At 32.8% G+C, this 10,521-nt stretch overlaps 1 protein-coding gene and 1 pseudogene across 2 annotated transcripts in view; one reads left to right on the plus strand and one right to left on the minus strand.

The window, feature by feature from the left end:
* LOC108968077 overlaps positions 1 to 489 on the minus strand; it is a 2,290-nt pseudogene extending 1,801 nt beyond the window's left edge.
* Positions 490 to 5,378: 4,889 nt separating this feature from the next.
* The window catches only part of LOC108968082 (nitric oxide synthase), a 223,527-nt gene continuing 218,384 nt past the window's right edge, over positions 5,379 to 10,521 (plus strand). For both annotated transcript variants that reach the window (XM_018931849.1, XM_018931850.1), the window contains exon 1: positions 5,379 to 5,632. The gene's annotated coding sequence lies outside the window, so the exon portion shown is untranslated. The remainder of the gene's footprint in view (positions 5,633 to 10,521) is intronic.

The raw sequence follows: 10,521 nt of genomic DNA on the forward strand, positions 1-10,521 counted from the left end.
TTGTGGCTTAAGGCCATAAATCTCCGGAGCTCCCCCCATATAGTGTTTTTACTAATGTCAGAAAATATATCTAAAATGAAACGTTATAAGTTAAGGCATTTAAATATATACCAGCAAATAAACCTACCAAAAACTAACCCTACGTACTTTAGCTTTAGTAGGGATTCCTTCTCCTTGCGCCCCTCTAAATTGTGGTGGTACATTAGATCCTCACAAAACATACCACGCAGTGCGCCGTCCACACTGCCTTTTGCTTCCTTCAATATTAGCCGCATCTGTGAAAAAAAAATTACGAGAAATTATAATACAATTATAATCAAACGAAATATTTACCATAGCATCTTTGCTTTCCTTTTGTGAAAGTTTGTCTTCCACGTAGCGCACGTGCTCTTCCGATTACATGGACAGTTTCGAAGCGAGCTCCACGTAATGCTCGTCCTCCAAGTCACCGGTTATGCGGCTAATTGAAWGGTGTGTCTTTGCCGCCATGATTAGTTTGATAAAGATTTTTGATTTGTATTATAAATACTTACAAATAGTATATTACAGGAGGAAAATATATTTGAGAAATGTCTGTTTAAAAGAGAATATCTACTTCTTAATTAATTTTTCTAAAACTAGAAAACATTATAAGTATTTACTGATTTACCTAATAATAGTACTTCTGTTTAGGACTCACAATTTAACCTTTTTTTACTTGCGAAATATCTTCTTGAGATCACATCCAAGTAAAGAAGTTGTGTATTTCAGCACTAAGGACAATACTATATAAATAGCTTAAAATATTAATATGCAAATATCCTATTTTAAAAAGACACCCCTCATTTGCTCGAAACTAGCTTGAAAAAGTTTAATTTTAATTTAATTTTAAACCCCTGCTTCGGAGCAGAAATGCGTATATGTACACACGGGGTGGCTGATGAATTTTGCTACATTAAGAAACTCAAATAATTTTTTGTTCGGTGTATGGAATCCATTTTTCTTTTATTCATGTTAAAGCTTATTAAATTTTATTAAATATAGCTTAATTAGTTTTAAAAATATTGGAATTTAAATGCCCCCCCTGCTCGTTGATGCATTTGCGGCATCTTACCAAAAAGTTGTTCATTACTGCTTGGAGAGTTGAGACAGGAATAGCCGCAATTGTTTCTCGAATGTCGAATGGTTTTGCTTTGTAGACTTCCTGCTTGCAATAACCCCACAAGAAAAAGTCCGGTGCAGTAAGGTCAGGCGACCTGGGTGGCCAACGGAATGTGGAGTTTCTGGATATCAGCTTATTGAGAAATTTTCGTCGCAATTCTGTCATAACAGATTGGGCTATGTGAGGAGCTGCACCATCTTGCTGAAACCACACAGAGTTGAAAGAAATTCTCGGCGTAATTCTGTATAGAAAAACTCTCTCAACATGCTCAAGTAACGGTCTCCAGTAACCGTAACGGTGTGACCGTTTCTTCGAAGAAGTAGGGCCCGACAATGCAGCGTGATGAAACTGCACACCACACTGTGACACGAAGTAGATGCAATTCCGTCTTATGGAGTATTGTGGGTTAGAAGCACTCCATATTCGACAATTTTGTTTGTTTATGTTGCCGTTTAAATCGAAATGGGCCTCGTCAGACATGAAAAGACAGTTCAACATGTTTCCAACCTCTTCCACYATTTGAAGCATCTTCTGGCAAAATTCCAAGCGAATCGGCAAGTCTGCAGCGTTCAGTTTGTTGGCCATTTGAAATTTATATGGGAATAAGTCCAAATCTTTGTGCATAATTGACTATAATGGCTGTCTGCTTACACCCATTTGAGCAGATAAGCTTCTTGTCGAAACACGTGGATTGTTTTGTATGGCAGCAGCTACAGCCCCGTTCAAACTGAAGGGTTTCGATGGTAAGGTCTTCTGTTGACTGTCCCATGCTCGGCAAAATTGTTTAGAAGTCTTATTATGGTCCATCTGCTCGGAGGATTGCCGCCAAACGTGCACCTATACTCTTTTTGAATCGAAACTACGGGCTCCAGTGAATGATAGCGGCGGACAATCCAAATTCTTGTTTCAGTGTCCCAGTTATCCATTTTCGTTAAATGTAAAAGTCAATCTACAAAAAAAAAATTTACCAGATTCATTAAATAGAAAAAAAGTTATTTAATTGTTTTTGGTAGCGGCTTTCATCAGCCACCCTGTATATTTGAACTATGTTCACTTTTATTCATTATGAAACACTAATGTTGTTTTTATTTTATGCAATTTTAGATATTCTCCATACGATATCTTGGGAGAACAAATGAACATTTTTAGTTATAGAGGAGGTTTTCCAGTTCAAAAATATATATAGTTATACTCGCGGGAATATTCGAAATATTTCTGTAAATTACCACTATTCGCAGAACGTATTTTTCGATTTAAATCCTGCGACGGTATTCTGAAGTCGACTCAATTATAATTGGAACCGCACAATTYGTTTCAATTTAGATTTTAAATTTTTTACATTCACACATGTATGTATGTATATATATATGTAGATATAACGCACAATTTACATATTTTAAATAAATATTCACTATTTAACTTTAATAATTTAAAACTTACTCCCTTATTTGTTTGTTATACGCAATATATTTTAATTTTCCAAATGCTCCAAATGATTTCTTTAATATTAAAGTTTTTAATTATACACACAACATTAAATTCACAATGCTTACCTTTTTCTCGCTTTTATATATAAAATAAATTAATAATATATACATACCTGCTCAATATAATAGTTACACGATAAAACTTTGTACTCTCAGCAGTTTAAAAAACTTTTTATGGGCTGTATTCGACAAGTTATGCTGTAAGTTTAATTAAGATAATATAGCTTCGCCCTTACTAAGGTAATGAAGCATATGATCCCCCGAATTAATGCGTGTGTCAATTTTGCGTGAATTCTCAGAAAAAAATTTCTCAATATAATAGTTACAGATAGGTGAACTTAGCTTTTTGTGAAAACAAAATTAATTTTATCCAGTTTTTCAAGTTTTTTTTTTTATCTGAATTGGTAAGTTTTCTTTCATTAAAGCTCAAATTGCTGCAGATACATTAAATTATTTTTTAATCAGATGGGTCGGAAGTCACATTGCACTGTTGAAGAAGCCCGGCTGGTTTCAAACGTCAGAAAGTTAGGAAAATCGCTTCGGGAAATTGGAAAATTAATGGAAAGGTCTCATTATTTTGTTAAAAATGCTTTGGATTGAAAATCTAGTAGGGAGACTCGTGGAAGGCCACAAAAACTATTTGTGATAGCAGATTTAGATATGAGGTTAAATTCAGCAAGATAATGACCCAAAGCATACCTCCAAGCAGTTATGGGAGTGCATACGAAAAACTTGGTATGAGATACCTAAAGAAACCTGTCAGACCTTAATCAGTAGTATGCCCAAACAAATAAATAAAGTAATCCAGAATAATGGTGGATATACTGGCTATTAACTGAGTATATACAACAAAACTGTTGTATCATAATATATTTTTCCAAAATAATTGCCTTATTAAAAGTGTACCTATTCTTTTGAACAAGTTTATTTGAGCTATGAAATGTTTTTCAATCTACATTTGTTTGTTTTGCTTTTTTTTTATTAAATTTTATTTAAATAAGCTTGTAAATATTTGAAAAATATAAGTACGTTTGCGTTTTTCTTAAAAATTTAAATAATAATAATAATAAATTTTATTCATGTGCTTTACTTGAAAAAGTATTGTGTAACTATTATTTTGAGCAGGTGTGTATATATATGTACATATAATAGAAATTAATTATAAAATTATCAAATAACGAACTTACCTCTTTAAAATCCAAAATAAACTGCGCTTTTCGTTTCTTCTTCTTGAAAATTGGGTATTCGTCTTTGATATTCTAGCAAGTTAACATTACAATATGTTTAGAATGTCGATAGCGTTGCCAATATCTATATACTGTAGTAATTTTAATAATACTTATAATAATTTTAATAAACTTTTATAATTCAATCTGTTCAATATGTTGGTTTTCAGTTTTGATATTTTATATTATAAAAAAATGTAAATGAAAACATAGATGTGTATAAAACTATATATGCGTATTGAACAATGACAACATTGTTCAAATGAAAACAAACTTGATTTCTGCGTTTGAGATGAATTCGAAGAGTTTGAAAGCGTACACAAAACTGTTTCACGTAACAACTATCTTCTTCTTCTTGATTGGCTTAGTCACCGCTTACGTGATTATAGCCGAGTTAACAACCGCGCGCCAGTCGTATCTTCTTTTCGCTACGTGGCGCCAATTAGATATTCCAAGTGAAGATAGGTGTTTCTCCACTTGGTCCTTCCAACGGAGTGGAGGTCTTCCTCTTCCTCTGCTTCCCCCGGCGGGTACTGCGTCGAATACTTTCGGAACTGGAGTGTTTTCGTCCATCCGGATAACATGACCTAGCCAGCGTGGCCGCTGTCTTTTAATTCGCTGAACTATGTCAATGTCGTCGTTGGCCAACGCGCAAAGGACCATAAATCTTTCGCAGWACTTTTCTCTCGAAAACTCKCAWCRTCGACTYATCMGTTGTTGWCATCGTCYAAGYCTCTGYACCATATAGCWGGASGGGWATTATGAGTGACTTATAGAGTTTGGYTTTTGTTTGTCGAGAGAGGACTTTGCTTCTCAATTGCCTACTCAGTCCGAAGTAGCACCTGTTGACAAGAGTTATCCTGCGTTGGATTTCTAGGCTGACATTGTTGGTGGTGTTTACGCTGGTTCCAAGATAGACGAAATTATCTACAACTTCAAAGCTATCTGGTGTAACTAAGAGTCGCGACATCCTTGTGTAAAGTAGTACCTTTGCGTCAAAGTCTGACTTAAATTCTAAAATTGGTACAAAAGAAATGCGCACAATTTTACTTTAATGCGTTGGTAAAAAGAAATTTCCAACACTCAGCTTTGCCGTCGCGTATATACAGGTATGCTCCATACAAGATCTATAGGCATGAAGAATTATGTAAAGTAATTTGCCGTGCCGCTTTTATTTAGGGACGGYGTCTCCTGTTAAGCTCCTTCATTGCTTTGTTATTAATACCCAACAAAAGTTTCTCGTTCCCTTTAAATCCTTAGCTTTTTCCAACCATTTGTTTGGTGGAGGTTGTCATCGTTAAAGCTTTTTAACCAATCAAGGAAGGCTTCCAGTATTTCACCAACGGGTGACGAGATTGTTGAAACATAAAAGTGAAGAGATGTTAGGGGTGGCGCAAGTTGTTTCAGCAGCAACTACGTCGACGCTAACAGCATCCTAAATGTGCACCTGTATGAATATGGTATAATATTTAAGGAAGCTTCTGCAAAGAGCAATAGCTCAGTTAACGCGCGACGTTTGAACTCGCAGGATCGCAAGTATATTGACGGCAAATGGTACCAGCATTTGATTGAAATTGATAACACCATAATAAAAGTATATTTTACTAGCAGAAACAAGTGCATACAATTTTATCTGATAAATTAGAATTAACTAGTAAAGTGTGTTGATGAACAGAGCCTACAAATACAAAAAATAAAAATACAAAAATGTGCGTCTGAGTTACTTGGTGTATTGAAGAGTTGGTCCCCCACTGGACTAATTAAATAAGTTGAAATTGGTTTGTTTACTTTGTGGTATTAACACATTACAATTGGATGTGAATGTTTTAATTTCGTTAGTGCTCGTTTAATGTAAAAAGCTTGTCATCGTACAACAGAAAATGTGCATACATGAATAGAGAAAAATACTAAACTGATAATTTTAATTAACAAATTAACCAAAGAATTAAAATTAGCTTTTAAAAGTTGTCATCAACGACATACATACTCGTACGTATGTAAATATGTCAGGATAATGTAGTTATTTGAATTTTTACTACTTGTGTTAGATATATAATTGAAATTAGCAGATATTCCTTTCCTGGTATAAGAATGTCTGTACGTCAAATATGGGTTGAATCTGGTCAATATTTCCTTTAGTCCAGGTATACATAATCAAACGATTTTCAAACTTCTGGCTGTCTTTACATAACATATGTTTACGGGCCAATATTTTGAGTCATCTTAATGAAATTGAGCGAGCAGGTTTTTCTCCTGACGGTACATTTCTATGCCTAAATATGAATAAAATATGACGAAAACTAGCCTCAGACCACATATAATCTATTTATTTTGTTGGTATGTGAGGTACCTTAACGAAACTCAGAGAGCATATGTTTCTGTTATTAAAATGTAGAAATGAAAAAAATGGAATAAACCGGGCCAATACTACACATATCTCTCTTAAAGCTATGGCAAAMACTTTTATAAACTATGCAAGATATCTTAACTGAACACATAATATTGAAAATATATTATATAATACTGCATGTATTGCTATTCTAACAAACATTATTATGTTACTGGTGGAAATGAATGGAGTTAGTCTAGATCAAGGTCTTAAGGGACTATACCAGTGTAACCCATGAAAAATGAGACAATTTTCGCGAATTTTTTTAAAGAAAGTACGGGATCGTCTTTTGGACATAATAAGGTATATATATTTCAATTTGAAGTCAATCGGCCAATTTCTCGTTGAGTTATGATGCCAGCAATTTTGAAAAATATCGTTTCGAGAAAAACGTGTTTAAAGCTTCATTCAAAAATTAGTCAAAATACGAGCTTACTGATTTCACAGGAWATTTTTGAAAATATAAACTTACGAAAAAGCAAAAACAAACGGGAATTAAATTTTTTGAAAGTGTCATACTGGTATAGCTCTTTAATCTCAATTTCTAATATTATCAATTCCGATCTTCTAGTTGACGTCTCTCCCTCTAAATTTGTGTTAGATATACTTGTATCTCATTTGAGGATGATTTTAATAATCTTTTCGCTGAGGAGAAGTAAAATATAGTTATTAAATTTATTGAGTTTACAACTTTAATATAACATAATAAAATACCAAACTTTAACCGGAACTTAGCTCTTCCGTAGTATGATCTATAAATGGATGAAATATTTTGCCTAAACTTTTATATAGCTCAAAGAGATTGTCACTTATTAACATAGGTATGTAAGAATTTATTATCTGAGTGTTAGTTAAAATTTTTTATTTAATAMAAAAAAATATGGTTTATTCCCTGATCTAAAAAATAATTTCTGCTATTAGGGTAAGTTTAAGTGCTTTATTATTAAAGTTGCTTTTTAAGGCATAAAATAGCGGCCTCTTTCTGATGATAAGCATCTGAATATATGTAGACTTCAAAACATAAATTCTATTATCACAACATTTAAGTACTTTATCACACTGTATTTGCAATGTTTTCACTTCCTTTAAGGATATGTTTTTGTGTCGATTTGAGTGATTTTCAAAGTCTGCTTATCTTAAACTAACTACGGTGTACAACTTTAATTCCCATTTAACAAATAGTACAGACTTYGTGCAAATTCCACTTAATTCTGTAAGCAGACAAAATTTGTCATTTAAAACGTGGTAGTTGAATGGAGAACAAACATACTTAACGCTTGTTATATTTCACTCTTGGGGTACTCAAAGGCAGGGAAACGAGCAAATGCTTGCCATTGTATTTGCTGACATGATGAGGTCGTCGCAAGAATATGTTTTAAGTCATTAACTAAAAAGATGGATACCTTGCGGTGAAAATAGTCACAACTTCATACTTCATATTCTATAATTGTTAAAACAATTTCTTACATTAAATACTGCTACACAAAATGAAAAGTAAAATATGCGATTTGTGTTTTGTGACTTATGTGGGGGTTAAGGTTTTTGGGGTAAAAAAATACTTTGTTCGCGAATTTATTTCTTAAATATGGACTGAATAATTTTATTCGGAACTTTTGAACATTATTGACCATACTTTTTACAATATAGGATAATTTTTTCATGCAGAAATATTGAAGCATAAGCAGGTAACAGAGCTTCTCCCAGAACGTCTTGAGAAAGAACACTTTGTGTGTTCACCATAACTCGGCTGAAAATTATCTAACCCATCGTTCTCTAATAATTTGTTTTACATTTAAAAATTTTTGGCGGACATTTGAAGTGAAAACTGTTATTTCCCACTAAAAATTTCCGACATGTGCGTAGAAAACAACCAAAAAATTTATACTAAAGATTGTGTACACAGTTTAAAATGAATCGGACAGTGAACACGGACTTTGAAAAGTAGTTTTGAGAAAAACACACCTAAAATTTATAAACTAAAAAATTGACGAAAAAAAACCCGCTATTGTCAAAGGTATGCTCAAAAATGTACAAAAGGTCGAAATAAAATTAATCAATCCATATTTAAGAAATAAATTCGCAAAAAAAGCCATTTTTTTTACCAAGATAACAATTTCTCCCTCTATTAATTACGAATCTGTAACCAAAAAGAAATAMATTTTCAATTAGAATAAAGTCACAATGTCTGATTCTGCGAAAAAATTGGGAAAAAATATCACGAAATGGCGACTGCCTAAAAATAAAAAAAAATATTTTGTGTAGGTTTTTTGACTGTTTAATATTTTAAAATTTTTTTTGAGAAATAGAAAAGTCTGTAAAGAAGACTCTATAAAAAATTCTGGTAAATGGGTCCAGTACAACCTGAGGAATCGTGAGTATCGTTTTGAAAAAGACAGATAAAGATGTTTGAAGTTAAAAAAATACCTATACCTATATCTATATATAATTATTTGACTTTTTGCAAATAACAAAAAAAAACGACTTTTTCKTATTTCTAGACTTAAATCTTTAGATAGCTGCCAAGCCTACCTCAGAAAATATGAGTCGCATAACGTAATTTGTTATTGAGTTATGTATGTATACAGTGTGAGAAGATATGGAAGTGTACTTGTGATTTTATGTGCTCAATTCAAAAAAAAAAAAAATATGTCAACTTCGTTTAATATCTTACATTTTGACCAGTATAGGGTACAAATCTGACTTTTATGTCAGAAATAATTCAATTAGATTAATGTGGGCTGTATCATCCTGTCCCTCCGAAAAATCACTGATTTTCGCGATTTTTTAATGTTGAAATTAACTAATCAGTCCGATTTATTTTTTTAAATAAATACATTCATGACTAAYTATTTTGTTTATGTTTATTTACTGAGTGTATAATAGTTAAATAAATTGTTGAAATGACATTATTAATCTATAGGAAAGTCGCTAACGCACTATGGAAGCCTTTTTTGCTATTTTGTTCATTTAATAAAATATCGGCGATCGGAACAAAAAGTATCGAATTTGAGTTTTTCGTAGAAAAAAATAGAAAGATTAAAAAAAAATAAAAGCTTCCATAACGCGATAGCGAATGACGTTAAAAATGTTTTCTCCAAATTAGAACTAAATATTTGCAAAATTCTTCCTTTGAGAGTAGAAAGAACACTATTTTGAGAAAAAAAAGATTGGAGTCGTTATGTTCCCCACTCTGTTCCCTTCTTACAAGAAACGTTATAGCGTCCTTAATAGTTTGAATTTCGATTCCAAAATTTGAGAGAATGTTTATTATAGTATACTATCCTATAATGCAAAAAAAAAAACAATTTCACGAAAATTTCACAATGAAATCACTCAGGGAAGTATTGATCCGATTCAACCCATTTTAAATACACAGAGATATTATTATCAGGAGTAGATTTTCTCAATGTTTTAATTGTACATCATATACATTAACCGATATTTTCGGTCATAAAGACCCCCGCACTTCTGGTATTTAGGAGCTTTCACAATTTTGGTGGGATTTGAATGCAAAAATTTTTTTTTTGGTAATATGTTGGCATAAGATAAAGGAATTGTTAGTGTAAAATTTTATCATGTTATATTAATTTTTACACTCTCCGTGAGAGTGCTTATGGGATTTATCCTGAGTGGATTTTGTTTTTTTTTGTCAAGGAACATGTGTACCAAGTTTTATCAAGATATCTAAACTTTTATTCAAGTTATAACACGGACGGGCGGACAGACAGGCAGCCAGCCATGTCTCAACTCGACTCGTTATCCTGATCATTTATATACAGTGTAAATATACAACCATTAGGTGAAAAAAGCTATCATACTCTGTAGCAACATGTTGCAGAGTTTAAAAACGATTTTCCTTATCAGTGTGACTTTAGATCCGGAAAACCAACAAACGAACAGATGCTCACCATGCGTCAAATCTAGGAAAATAAACTTGAGCAACGAATCGACATACACCACAGGACAGAAAATGAGCTGCGTTTATGGGGCGATAWCTGAATTTGGTGTCCTCGCAAAACTAATACGGCTGTGTAAACTGAAGTTGGGCAATTCCAAGAGCTCCATCAGGATCGGGAAGAACATCTTAGAGCCGTTCTATATAAAACGAGATTTCAGACTCCCTATCACGCGACTATTTCAATCTGTAGAAAATAATTGAAAATAATTCGAGCTACAGAACTTAATCGAGAAGGTACTATCTTATATAAGAGTAAACAACTGCCGGCGTATGCCGATTATACTGATATCATTAGCCGTTAGTTCTGCTTTCTCCAGACT

This window comes from Bactrocera latifrons, unplaced genomic scaffold (assembly GCF_001853355.1).
Source record: "Bactrocera latifrons isolate USDA-ARS-PBARC rearing strain unplaced genomic scaffold, ASM185335v1 scaffold_200, whole genome shotgun sequence".
NCBI lineage: Eukaryota > Metazoa > Arthropoda > Insecta > Diptera > Tephritidae > Bactrocera > Bactrocera latifrons.